Here is a 13834-nt window from a genome sequence, read left to right on the forward strand (position 1 = left end):
CGCAGGCGCCCTTCCGCCGCCTCCGCCGCGCCTTGCCCCGGGGCGGATCCGGCGAGATCCGCCCGGGAGCACCCCGTCCTCGCCTCTGCCGACCTTCTCCGGCCATCTTCCTCCTCGACTCCGGCGAGATCCACCGCCCGCGTTGACTTACCCGCGAGGTCTAATTTCACCAAGTCCCGAAATATTTTGCATAATGTTGCCATGTTCATCGCATCATATCTCCATGCATACTGCTCCATTTTGTGCGTGTAATATGTCAAATTGTTCGCCTCAACGAGTACTTCATTTCATTCCATTGCATCATATTCATTTGAGCTCATCTTGATGCCTGAATCATCATCGCAATAGTGCTTCATAATATTAGTTCCTGTTTCTTAACAGAACTTGCTCATTTGTCATTTTTGCCATGATTGATGTGTGCATCCTATGAGGTTGATGTCTACATGTGTTTTGATCTATGTTATGTCTTCTTTACAGAGATGCTTACCATGTATTTTTGTGATCAATGTGGTTACTAGCACAAGCAGGCAAACTAGGCATCGTGATATTGCTGATTTCAGTCCCTGTTCTGCTGTTATTTTGATGCCATGTAAACACGATGCTATAGAGAGATCCATGCATATTTTGAGATACTTCAGTAAGGATGTTTTGAACATATGGTTGTTCTCTATCCATTCATGCCCCTGTTTGAAATTATGGAGTAGTCTAGCATGTCATTTTCGTGCTCTACTTTTGCTACAAAATGTTTCCTGGCAGATTGTTTACATGTTATTCAATTTTGCCAAGGTTGTTGTAGTTGATCCTTGCATGCTATGAACTTGTTCTTGCCTTGGTTAGATTCATAAACATATCTTCTTGCTGATGCTACGCTTATCTTGTCATGCAATGACTTGTGGTGAGTGAATCGAGCTTGTTTAGTAGGGTACTTGCTGTTGCTGTTTTGCTAGGCTGAATCTGTTATTTCGTGATGCTATGTAAACCTGCTGCTACTAGTCATTCTATGCATAATCTGGAGATGTTCACTAAGGTTGTTTTGTTCTACATGTTATACTCTATCCATCCATGCCCCTGGTTGCAATTATATCTTACTGTAGATTGTTGTAAACTTGCTCCAAAGTTGCTAAATAATGTTGTTGTCAGCCTGTTAACATTAAGTTCAGTTGTTGCCATGTGTTTTGCTAGTGATCCATGCACCATATGAACTTGCTCTTGCCATGCTTAGCTTCATAAACATGACTTCTTACTGTTGATTTCCTTGCTATGCCATGTATTGCTCTGTGGTGAGTGGTACAAGCTCATCTACATGCCTACTTATTGTTGTTCCTGCCATGTTTAAATCTGTAATATAACTTGCCATGTTTACATGGGTGCCATCATTTCTTCTGATCCTTTTTGGCTCATGGTCAGTAAAGGAATTTTGATCTATGCATTTAGTAGATTCATGCCATGCCTTTGTTTGCCATGATAAGTTCCTGTAACATGTTGTTTGATAGCTCTGAACATTGCAACCTGATGTTAATTTCTGCAAAGTCTGAAACTGTTATCATTTGAAATCTTGCCATGTGTGTTTGAGCATGTTCTAGTGATTTCTGGAGATAGCTCAGTGTTCATGTTTTGTTATGCTTTACCTGTACATCATGCCCATGCCTTTTGTTTTCTTGTTGAGGTGCTGTAGCATGTTGTTTTGATGCTTACAATATGCCTAGTTGATGTTTTGGACAGCTTGTCCTTTAAACTTGTTTCATGTGTGTGTGTTGAACCGTTGCTCCGTTTTGAGTGCGCTCTATATGAAACTTGCTTAGAATTGCATGTAGTTTCATATTATCATGTTGCATCCTTGTTTTGAGGTGTTTGCTTGATGTTTGGATGCATTTTGAATCAATGCCATGTTTAACTTGTTTTGCTCATATCATCTAGGCCGTAGCTCCGAATTAAATGAACTTTATATGTAACATGGACTTAACAACTTGAACATAATGGTGCATCTTAACTTGCTGTTTAACAACTTGAACATAAGGTTTATTCAGATCTGGACCAACTTCGAAATTTGCACAGGAGGACTTACCAGAATTGTTATATGTTGTTCCCGGCCTCATTTAAACTTGCCTTGATGTGTTGCTCTTGTTTGCATCATCTCTTGCCATGAGTAGCTTCATGTAGCTTTGTCATGCATCATACTTGGTTGAGCATCATGTCTTGTTCTTGTGTGGTGTGTTTACCATGTTGTGTGCTTCTTCTCGATAGTTCCCGTTTCGTTGCGATCGTGAGGATTCGTTCGTCTATGCTTGGTTCGTCTTCGTGGCTTCATCTTCTTCATGGACTCGTTCTTCTTCCTTGCGGGATTTCAGGCAAGATGACCGCTACCCTGGATCTCATTACTATCATTGCTATGCTAGTTGCTTCGTTCTATCGCTATGCTGCGTTACCTATCTTTTGCTCATCAAGCCTCCCAAATTGCCATGAACCTCTAACCTTTGACACCCTTCCTAGCAAACCATTGCTTGGCTATGTTACCGTTTGCTCAGCCCTCTTATAGCGTTGCTAGTTGCAGGTGAAGTTGAAGATTGCTCCATGGTGGACAGGATTTTTGTTGGGATATCACAATATCTCTTATATTATTAATGCATCTATATACTTGGTAAAGGGTGGAAGGCTCGGCCTTATGCCTGGTGTTTTGTTCCACTCTTGCCGCCCTAGTTCCGTCATACCGGTGTCATGTTCCCGGATTTTGCGTTCCTTACGCGGTTGGGTGATTTATGGGACCCCCTTGACAGTTCGCTTTGAATAAAACTCCTCCAGCAAGGCCCAACATTGGTTTTACCATTTGCCTCACCACCACCTACATTTCCCTTGGGAGTAATTAACCCAAGGGTCATCTTTATTACAGCCCCCCCGGGCCAGTGCTTGTCTAAGTGTTGGTCCGAACCAGAGCCACTTGCAGCGCCACCTCAGGGAAACTCGAGGTCTGGTTTTAGTTGTACGTAGTGTTCATCCGGTGTTTCCCTGAGAACGAGATATGTGCAGCTCCTATCGGGATTGTCGGTGCATCGGGCGGTCTTGCTGGTCTTGTTTTACCATTGCCGAAATGTCTTGTAAACCGGGATTCCGAGTCTGATCGGGTTTTCCTGGGAGAAGGTATATCCTTCGTTGATCGCGAGAGCTTATCATGGGCTAAGTTGGGACACCCCTGCAGGGTATAATCTTTCGAAAGCCGTGCCTGCGGTTATAGGCAGATGGGAATTTGTTAATGTCCGATTGTAGATAACTTGACACCAGATCCGAATTAAAACGCATCAACCGTGTGTGTAGCCGTGATGGTCTCTTTTCGGCGGAGTCCGGGAAGTGAACACGGTTCCTGGGTTATGTTTGACTTAAGTAGGAGTTCAAGATCACTTCTTGATCATTGCTAGCTTCACGACCGTTCCTTTTGCTCTCTTCTCGCTCTTATTTGCGTATGTTAGCCACCATATATGCTTAGTCGCTGCTGCAACCTCACCACTTTACCCCTTCCTTCCCCTTTAAGCTTTGCTAGTCTTGATACCCATGGTAATGGGATTGCTGAGTCCTCGTGGCTCATAGATTACTACAACAGTTGCAGGTACAGGTTTATGCGATGATCATGACGCGAGAGCGATGTTTGCTTGTTTTGGAGTTCGTCTTCTGCTTCTTCTTCGATCAGGGGATAGGTTCCAGGTCGGCAGCCTGGGCTAGCATGGTGGATGTCGTTTGAGTTTCTGTTTGTGTTACATCCGTAGTCGGATGTTGATCTTATGTATTGTGATGTTGTATTCGTGTGGCATTGTATGCCTCTTGTATGTATCCCTACTTATTATGTAATGTTGATGTAATGATATCCACCTTGCAAAAGCGTTTCTATATGCGGGTCTATCCTTGCTGGGACCTTCGAGTTCCTTTTGGATAGGGTCGCATATTGGGCGTGACAAGTTGGTATCAGAGCCTCGATCGACCCTAGGATCCCCCTTGATTGATCGTGTAGTTTGGCCGATGTGGAGTCTAGAAGAAAACTATTTTCGAAGTCTAGTTATATCGGAGAGTAGGAATTCTTTTTACTCCTCAACCTCTTCGTCGCTCTGATGAGGAATCTTGACGTAGGTGTTTTGAATCACTCCTCTTCCCCTTCAAATTTTTCTTTAGGTTCACGTAGTTGGTTTTTCGATCGTTGGTTCCCAGCTCTTTTCATCCGGTGTATTTCTCATCAAGTTTGACTCGAGCCTCTTCATCCTTGAGTTCAATCCACAGTCTGCTCTCAACGAAGTTGTTTCTCTGTCCTCAGTTGTTTTCTTTTCCCACCCGCCCACCCTTTTTCTTCTTGAAGCCGGAGTCCGTAATCAAGTATCCATCCTACTCGTGTGAAGTCTTTGCTTTCTTTCCTCAATGATTTCAACCGGTGTTGTCTCTTCAAGATATTCATCGATTTCCACTTCCAAGTTGCCTTTGTTTTTCCCGCCCTCCAACCCCTTTTCTTCCCGGAGTTTGAGTCTCTTTCGAGCATCAATTTCATTCGTACGGAGCCTATTCAGTCTTCCCTCAATCATTTCAACCGGTGACTTCTCTTTTGTTTGACATTCTTCATCTCTTCTCCGGTGGATTCAATTCAAGTTTTTCGGGTGATTACATTCTTTTCCCTCGGCTCAAGTGTTTTCCCTGCTCGTTCGCCTCTTGCCAGTTTATCCTTCCGGAGTGTTCAAGACATCTCAGGAGATTCGTCTGTGTTCGAACTAATGCGAGGTTGTCACCTCATTCAAATATTTCAATTGTTCTGGTGCATCATCTATCTGTTCATCATCCCTTTCCAACGGTGTTTTTCTCTCTAGTGGGCCCTAACCCACAGGTTTTTTTCCGGGATCTTACCTGACTCTTCTAATTTCCTGGAGCTATTCTCAAATCCTTTCCGAAGTTTGACGTAAGTATGAATTTCATCAGTCAGATGCCTTTCCAAGATCGATTTCAAATCATTTCATTGTTGGCTCAACCTCTTTGCTTTTCATTCCCCCGGAGTATCTCAGTAATTTTGGTGGTGTTTCTCGTCGTCATTTGAAGACCGAAGAAGAGTTTTTCCTCTAAATCTTGTTCGCTCTCTCGAAGATTCATGGTTCTAGTTCATGCTATCCTCTCGAATTATTCCATTCGTCAGATATTCTTTTCTTAACCATCCGGAGTATGTCAGGAGTTGTTTTTCCATACCTTTTCACCGGAGGCCATCGTTCTGGAAGATTTCTTCGTCCCCACATTTCGGCTACCGTTCTCTGTTTATCCCGGTGCTTCATTTAAATGCTCTTTAATCAGTTCAAGTTCTTCCCGTTCTTTGCATCTAAATCCCCTCAAGCATATTGGTTCTTCTAATTCTTCCCGGTGATTCATTCTCTTTCATCAGTCATTCCAAATTCTTACAGTGGTTCATTCAGATTCTTTTTCCTTTGTTATCATATCAATCCATTCCTTCTTTCAATCCTACCGGTGGTTCTTGAAGACCTTCTCAAGTTTGCGATATGTCACTTCTCAATCCTTTTCAAGAAGAATAAGTAGTATGCAAAATCCATTGCTTGTCATCAATTTAATTTGATGAAGGATAAGTATACAATATATCTTATTCTTATTTCCTCAAAGTGAGTAATCCATTCCTTCAGAGTTTGTTCTTGGTGAATAAATTCTAGTTCCAAGTCTTTTCGTCTTTTCTTTTCCGGAGTTCAAGTTTCCTCGGCCATTTCGTCGGGTACTCCATCTAAATCATCGCAAGGCTCATCTTATTCTTCCATCCCTCATTCTATCTCATCATCCTTTTGTTACCGGAGTTCTTCATGGTGGTTCTTCATGATTTAATCTTTTCTTCAAGAGTTCATCGAGATTTTGTTAGTGGAGTTCAAGTATCTTTTTTTCTCATCTCAAAGTGCAATTAATTCTCCGTATTCTTTTGAAGTGCAGTTTTGCATTTCTTCGTTCTTCTCAGCTATTCAATCTTTTCCGTTTGTGGTAGGTTATCACCTCATAATTTTTGAGATGTTACCTATAAGTCCACAACAAGCTTATTCTTTCGTTGTTGATTTTCTCAACAACTCCATTCAATCCTTCCTTCTAAGTTCTTTTCATTCAATGCTTTCAATTCTTCCGGAGGCATTGTGTTGTTTATCTCATCAAGTGCCATCCCGTCTTGTGAAGTTCATGTTCTATTCCTCCATGTTTCAGCTGGAGTGCTGCCTAAATCTTTCAGTCTTATTCGTTTCTTATCTCGTTCTAACAGGAGTGGTTTCATAGTCTATCTGATTCTGTGAGCTTTCGATTCCCGTTATTCTCGTCATTCCTCTCTTCTTCTCGAGTGCTCCCGATTCTTTGCTTCTTCTCTAGAGTTCTTGCTTCACCTCTTCCTTTTTCTCTTCCGTCTCGGTCCTAAGATCTCGGGACGAGATCTCTTGTTAGTGGAGGAGTGTTGTAATGCCCCGGATCCGATGCGCCAGTTGTCCGTGAGTTATTCGCTGTCATTGCCATGTCATTTGCTTGCGTGTTGCATTTTGCCATGTCATCATCTGCATTTCATCTGCATGTTTTTCAAAATTTGCATCCGTTCGGGTTCTCCCGGTTCTCTCCGTTGTCCGTTTGGAGTCCGGACCTCTCTCGCACGCCCGTCGCCCCTCTCAGACCTTGTTTCGTGTGCGGGTGTTAAACTTTCTCGGAATGGCCCGAGTCTTGCCAAGCGGCCTTGGTATAGCACCGGTAGACTGCCTGTCAAGTTTCGTGCCATTTGGAGGTCGTTTGATGCTCCAACGGTTAAACGCGTAGCCCGAAACCCCCCCTTTCTCTTTGCAGCCCAACACCCTTCCAAAGTGGCCCAAAACCCATCTAACTCCCCTCCATGCTCTCGGTCGTTCGATCACGATCGTGTGGGCGAAAACCGTGCCTCATTTGGACTCTCCTCGCTCCCTCTACCTATAAATTAGTCCACCTCCCCCGAATTCGCGGATGAAGCCCTAGCCCCTTCTTCCTCCGCGCGCCGGACACGTCTGCCCGGCGCCGGACACGTCCGCCCGGCGTCGGACACGTCCGCCGCCGCCCCCCACGTCCAACCGCAGTGTGTTGGAAATATGCCCTAGAGGCAATAATAAAAGCATTATTATTATATTTCCTTGTTCATGATAATTGTCTTTATTCATGCTATAATTGTGTTATCCGGAAATCGTAATGCATGTGTGAATAACAGACATCAACATGTCCCTAGTGAGCCTCTAGTTGACTAGCTCGTTGATCAACAGATAGTCATGGTTTCCTGACTATGGACACTGGATGTCATTGATAACGAGATCACATCATTAGGAGAATGATGTGATGGACAAGACCCAATCCTAAACATAGCACAAGATCGTATAGTTCGTTTGCTAGAGTTTTCCAATGTCAAAGTATCTTTTCCTTAGACCATGAGATCGTGTAACTCCCGGATACCGTAGAAGTGCTTTGGGTATGCCAAACGTCACAACGTAACTGGGTGACTATAAAGGTAGACTACGGGTATCTCCGAAAGTGTCTGTTGGGTGACATGGATCAAGACTGGGATTTGTCACTCCGTATGACGGAGAGGTATCACTGGGCCCACTCGGTAATGCATCATCATAATGAGCTCAGAGTGACCAAGTGTCTGGTCACGGGATCATGCATTACGGTACGAGTAAAGTGACTTGCCGGTAACGAGATTGAACGAGGTATTGGGATACCGACGATCGAATCTCGGGCAAGTAACATATCGATAGACAAAGGGAATAGCGTACGGGATTGATTAAATCCTCGACATCGTGGTTCATCCGATGAGATCATCGTGGAGCATGTGGGAGCCAACATGGGTATCCAGATCCCGCTGTTGGTTATTGACCGGAGAGTCGTCTCGGTCATGTCTGCTTGTCTCCCGAACCCGTAGGGTCTACACACTTAAGGTTCGGTGACGCTAGGGTTATGAAGATATGTATATGCAGAAACCCGAATGTTGTTCGGAGTCCCGGATGAGATCCCGGACGTCACGAGGAGTTCCGGAATGGTCCGGAGGTAAAGAATTATATATAGGAAGTGCTATTTCGGGCATCGGGACAAGTTTCGGGGTTATCGGTATTGTACCGGGACCACCGGAAGGGTCCCGGGGGTCCATCGGGTGGGGCCACCTGTCCCGGGGGGCCACATGGGCTGTAGGGGGTGCGCCTTGGCCTAGATGGGCCAAGGGCACCAGCCCCTATAGGCCCATGCGCCTAGGGTTTCCCCCTAGGAGGAGTCCTAGTGGTGGAAGGCACCCCTAGGTGCCTTGGGGGGGAGGGAAACCTCCCCTAGGCCGCCGCCCCCCTAGTAGATCTCATCTACTAGGGCCGGCCCACCCCCTTGGCACCCCTATATATAGTGGGGGAGAGGAGGGACTTCAGACACCAGCCCCTGGCGCCTCCACCTCCCCCCGTTACGTCTCTCCCTCGTAGTCTCGGCGAAGCCCTGCTGCTGTGACGCCCTGCATCCACCACCACGCCGTCGTGCTGCTGCTGGTGCCATCTCCCTCAACCTCTCCTCCCTCCCTTGCTGGATCAAGAAGGAGGAGACGTGGCTGTTCCGTACGTGTGTTGAACGCGGAGGTGCCGTCCGTTCGGCGCTGGTCATCGGTGATTTGGATCACGTCGAGTACGACTACATCATCACCGTTTTTTTGAACGCTTCCGCTCGCGATCTACAAAGGTATGTAGATGCATCTAATGACTCGTTGCTAGATGAACTCCTAGATGATCTTGGTGAAACGAGTAGGAAATTTTTTGTTTTCTGCAACGTTCCCCAACAGTGGCATCATGAGCTAGGTCTATGCGTAGTTCTTCTTGCGCGAGTAGAACACAATTCGTTGTGGGCGTAGATTTGTCAACTTTCTTGCTGTTACTAGTCCTTTCTTGCTTCAGCGGTATTGTGGGATGAAGCGGCCCGGACCAACCTTACACGTACGCTTACGTGAGACCGGTTCCACCGACTAACATGCACTAGTTGCATAAGGTGGCTGGCGGGTGTCTGTCTCTCCCACTTTAGTTGGAGCGGAATCGATGAACAGGATCCTTATGAAGGGTAAATAGAAGTTGACAAATCACGTTGTGGCTTTAACGTAGGTAAGAAGACGTTCTTGCTAGAACCCTAATTCAGCCACGTAAAACTTGCAACAACAATTAGAGGACGTCTAACTTGTTTTTGCAGCAAGTGGTTTGTGATATGATATGGCCAAAGTTGTGATGAATGATGAATGATCTATATGTGATGTATGAGATGTTCATGCTATTGTAATAGGATTCACGACTTGCATGTCGATGAGTATGACAACCGGCAGGAGCCATAGGAGTTGTCTTTATTCTTTTAATGACCTGCGTATCATCGAGAAACGCCATGTAAATTACTTTACTTTATTGCTAAATGCGTTAGCCATAGTAGTAGAAGTAATAGTTGGCGAGCAACTTCATGGAGACACGATGATGGAGATCATGATGATGGAGATCATGGTGTCAAGCCGGTGACAAGATGATCATGGAGCCCCAAGATGGAGATCAAAGGAGCTATGTGATATTGGCCATATCATGTCACGTTTATTATTTGATTGCATGTGATGTTTATCATGTTTTGCATCTTGTTTACTTAGAACGACGGTAGTAAATAAGATGATCCCTCACAATAAATTCAAGAAGTGTTCCCCCTAACTGTGCACCGTTGCGACAGTTCGCTGTTTCAAAACACCACGTGATGATCGGGTGTTTTATTCAGACGTTCACATACAACGGGTGTAAGACAGATTTACACATGCAAACACTTAGGTTGACTTGACGAGCCTAGCATGTACAGACATGGTCTCGGAACACGGAAGACCGAAAGGTCGAGCATGAGTCGTATAGAAGATACGATCAACATGTAGATGTTCACCGATGTTGACTAGTCCGTCTCACGTGATGATCGGACACGGTCTAGTTTAACTCGGATCATGTAATACTTAGATGACTAGAGGGATGTCTAATCTAAGTGGGAGTTCACTAATAATTTGATTAGTTGAACTTAATTATCATGAACTTAGTCTAAAATCTTTGCAATATGTCTTGTAGATCAAATGGCCAACGTAGTCCTCAACTTCAACGCGTTCCTAGAGAAAACTAAGCTGAAAGACGATGGCAGCAACTATACGGACTGGGTCCGGAACCTGAGGATCATCCTCATAGCTGCCAAGAAAGATTATGTCCTACAAGCACCGCTTGGTGACACGCCCGTTCTCCCTGCAGAACAAGATGTTATGAACGCTTGGCAGGCACGTTCCGATGACTACTCCCTCGTTCAGTGCGGCATGCTTTACAGCCTAGAGCCGGGGCTCCAAAAGCGTTTTGAGAGGCATGGAGCATATGAGATGTTCGAAGAGCTGAAAATGGTTTTCCAAGCTCATGCCCGGGTCGAGAGATATGAAGTCTCCGACAAATTCTTCAGCTGTAAGATGGAGGAAAACAGTTCTGTCAGTGAGCACATACTCACTATGTCTGGGTTGCATAACCGCTTGACTCAGCTGGGAGTTAATCTCCCGGACGATGCAGTCATTGACAGAATCCTCCAGTCGCTTCCACCAAGCTACAAGAGCTTTGTGATGAACTTCAATATGCAGGGGATGGAAAAGACCATTCCTGAAGTATTTGCTATGCTGAAATCAGCAGAGGTAGAAGTCAGGAAGGAACATCAAGTGTTGATGGTCAATAAAACCACTAAGTTCAAGAAAGGCAAGGGTAAAAAGAACTTCAAGAAGGACGGCAAGGAGGTTGCCGCGCCCGGCAAGCAAGCTGCCGGGAAGAAGCCAAAGAATGGACCCAAGCCCAAGACTGAGTGCTTTTATTGCAAGGGAAGCGGTCACTGGAAGCGGAACTGCCCTAAGTACTTAGCGGATAAGAAGGCCGGCAAAACAAAAGGTATATGTGATATACATGTAATTGATGTGTACCTTACTAGTGCCCGTAGTGGCTCCTGGGTATTTGATACCGGTGCAGTTGCTCACATTTGTAACTCAAAGCAGGGGCTGCGGAATAAGCGAAAACTGGCAAAGGACGAGGTGACGATGCGCGTCGGGAATGGTTCCAAGGTCAATGTGATCGCCGTCGGCACGCTGCCTCTGCATCTCCCTTCGGGATTAGTTTTAAACCTTAATAATTGTTATTTAGTGCCAGCTTTGAGCATGAACATTGTATCGGGATCTCGTTTAATTCGAGATGGCTACTCTTTTAAATCTGAGAATAATGGTTGTTCCATTTTTATGAGAGATATGTTTTATGGTCATGCTCCTATGGTGAATGGTTTATTCTTTATGAATCTCGAACGTGATGCTACACATGTTCATAATGTGAGTGCCAAAAGAAGTAAGGTTGATAATGATAGTCCCACATACCTGTGGCACTGCCGCCTTGGTCACATAGGTGTCAAACGCATGAAGAAGCTCCATGCTGATGGACTTTTAGAGTCTCTTGATTATGAATCATTTGACACATGCGAACCATGCCTTATGGGTAAAATGACCAAGACTCCGTTCTCAGGAACAATGGAGCGAGCAACCGACTTATTGGAAATCATACATACTGATGTGTGCGGTCCAATGAGTGTTGAGGCTCGCGGTGGCTATCGTTATGTTCTCACTCTCACTGATGATTTAAGTAGGTATGGGTATATCTACTTAATGAAACACAAGTCTGAAACCTTTGAAAAGTTCAAGGAATTTCAGAGTGAGGTTGAAAATCAACGTGACAGGAAAATCAAGTTTCTACGATCAGATCGTGGAGGAGAATACTTGAGTCACGAGTTTGGGGCACACTTAAGAAAATGTGGAATAGTTTCACAACTCACGCCGCCTGGAACACCTCAGCGTAATGGTGTGTCCGAACGTCGTAATCGCACTCTGTTAGATATGGTGCGATCTATGATGTCTCTTACCGATTTACCGCTTTCTTTTTGGGGCTATGCTTTAGAGACTGCCGCATTCACTTTAAATAGGGCTCCGTCGAAATCCATTGAGACGACACCGTATGAATTATGGTTTGGGAAGAAACCTAAGCTGTCATTTCTAAAAGTTTGGGGATGCGATGCTTATGTCAAGAAACTTCAACCTGAAAAGCTCGAACCCAAGTCGGAAAAATGCGTCTTCATAGGATACCCAAAAGAAACTATTGGGTACACCTTCTACCTCAGATCCGAAGGCAAGATCTTTGTTGCCAAGAATGGGTCCTTTCTGGAGAAAGAGTTTCTCTCGAAAGAAGTAAGTGGGAGGAAAGTAGAGCTTGATGAAGTATTACCTCTTGAACCGGAAAATGACGCAACTCAAGAAAATGTTCCTGAGGTGCCAGCACCGACTAGAGAGGAAGTTAATGATAATGATCAAGATACTTCTGATCAAGCTCCTACTGAAATTCGAAGGTCCACAAGGACACGTTCCGCACCAGAGTGGTACGGCAGCCCTGTCTTGGAAATCATGTTGTTAGACAACGGTGAACCTTCGAACTATGAAGAAGCGATGGCGGGACCGGATTCCGACAAATGGCTAGAAGCCATGAAATCCGAGATAGGATCCATGTATGAAAACAAAGTATGGACTTTGACTGACTTGCCCATTGAGCGGCGAGCCATAGAAAATAAATGGATCTTTAAGAGGAAGACAGACGCGGATGGTAATGTGACCATCTATAAAGCTCGGCTTGTCGCTAAGGGTTATCGACAAGTTCAAGGGGTTGACTACGATGAGACTTTCTCACCGGTAGCGAAGCTGAAGTCTGTCCGAATCATGTTAGCAATTGCCACATTCTATGATTACGAAATATGGCAAATGGACGTCAAAACGGCATTCCTTAATGGTTTCCTTAAGGAAGAATTGTATATGATGCAGCCGGAAGGTTTTGTCGATCCTAAGAATGCTGACAAAGTGTGCAAGCTCCAACGCTCGATTTATGGGCTGGTGCAAGCATCTCGGAGTTGGAACATTCGCTTTGATGAGATGATCAAAGCGTTTGGGTTTACACAGACTTATGGAGAAGCCTGCGTTTACAAGAAAGTGAGTGGGAGCTCTGTAGCATTTCTCATATTATATGTAGATGACATACTTTTGATGGGAAATGATATAGAACTCTTGGACAGCATCAAGGCCTACTTGAATAAAAGTTTTTCAATGAAGGACCTTGGAGAAGCTGCTTATATATTAGGCATCAAAATCTATAGAGATAGATCGAGATGCCTCATAGGTCTTTCACAAAGCACATACCTTGATAAGATATTGAAGAAGTTCAATATGGATCAATCCAAGAAGGGGTTCTTGCCTGTGTTGCAAGGTATGAAATTGAGCTCAGCTCAATGTCCGACCACGGCAGTAGATATAGAAGAGATGAGCATCATTCCCTATGCCTCAGCCATAGGTTCTATTATGTATGCCATGCTGTGTACCAGACCTGATGTTAACCTTGCCGTCAGTTTGGTAGGAAGGTACCAAAGTAATCCCGGCAAGGAACACTGGACAACGGTCAAGAATATCCTGAAGTACCTGAAAAGGACTAAGGAAATGTTTCTCGTTTATGGAGGTGACGAAGAGCTCGTCGTAAAGGGTTACGTCGACGCTAGCTTCGACACAGATCTGGATGACTCTAAGTCACAAACCGGATACGTGTATATTTTGAATGGTGGGGCAGTAAGCTGGTGCAGTTGCAAGCAAAGCGTCGTGGCGGGATCTACATGTGAAGCAGAGTACATGGCAGCCTCGGAGGCAGCACATGAAGCAATATGGGTGAAGGAGTTCATCACCGACCTAGGAGTCATACCCAATGCGTCG

This window comes from Triticum dicoccoides, chromosome 4B (assembly GCF_002162155.2).
Source record: "Triticum dicoccoides isolate Atlit2015 ecotype Zavitan chromosome 4B, WEW_v2.0, whole genome shotgun sequence".
NCBI classification, from domain to species: Eukaryota; Viridiplantae; Streptophyta; class Magnoliopsida; order Poales; family Poaceae; genus Triticum; species Triticum dicoccoides.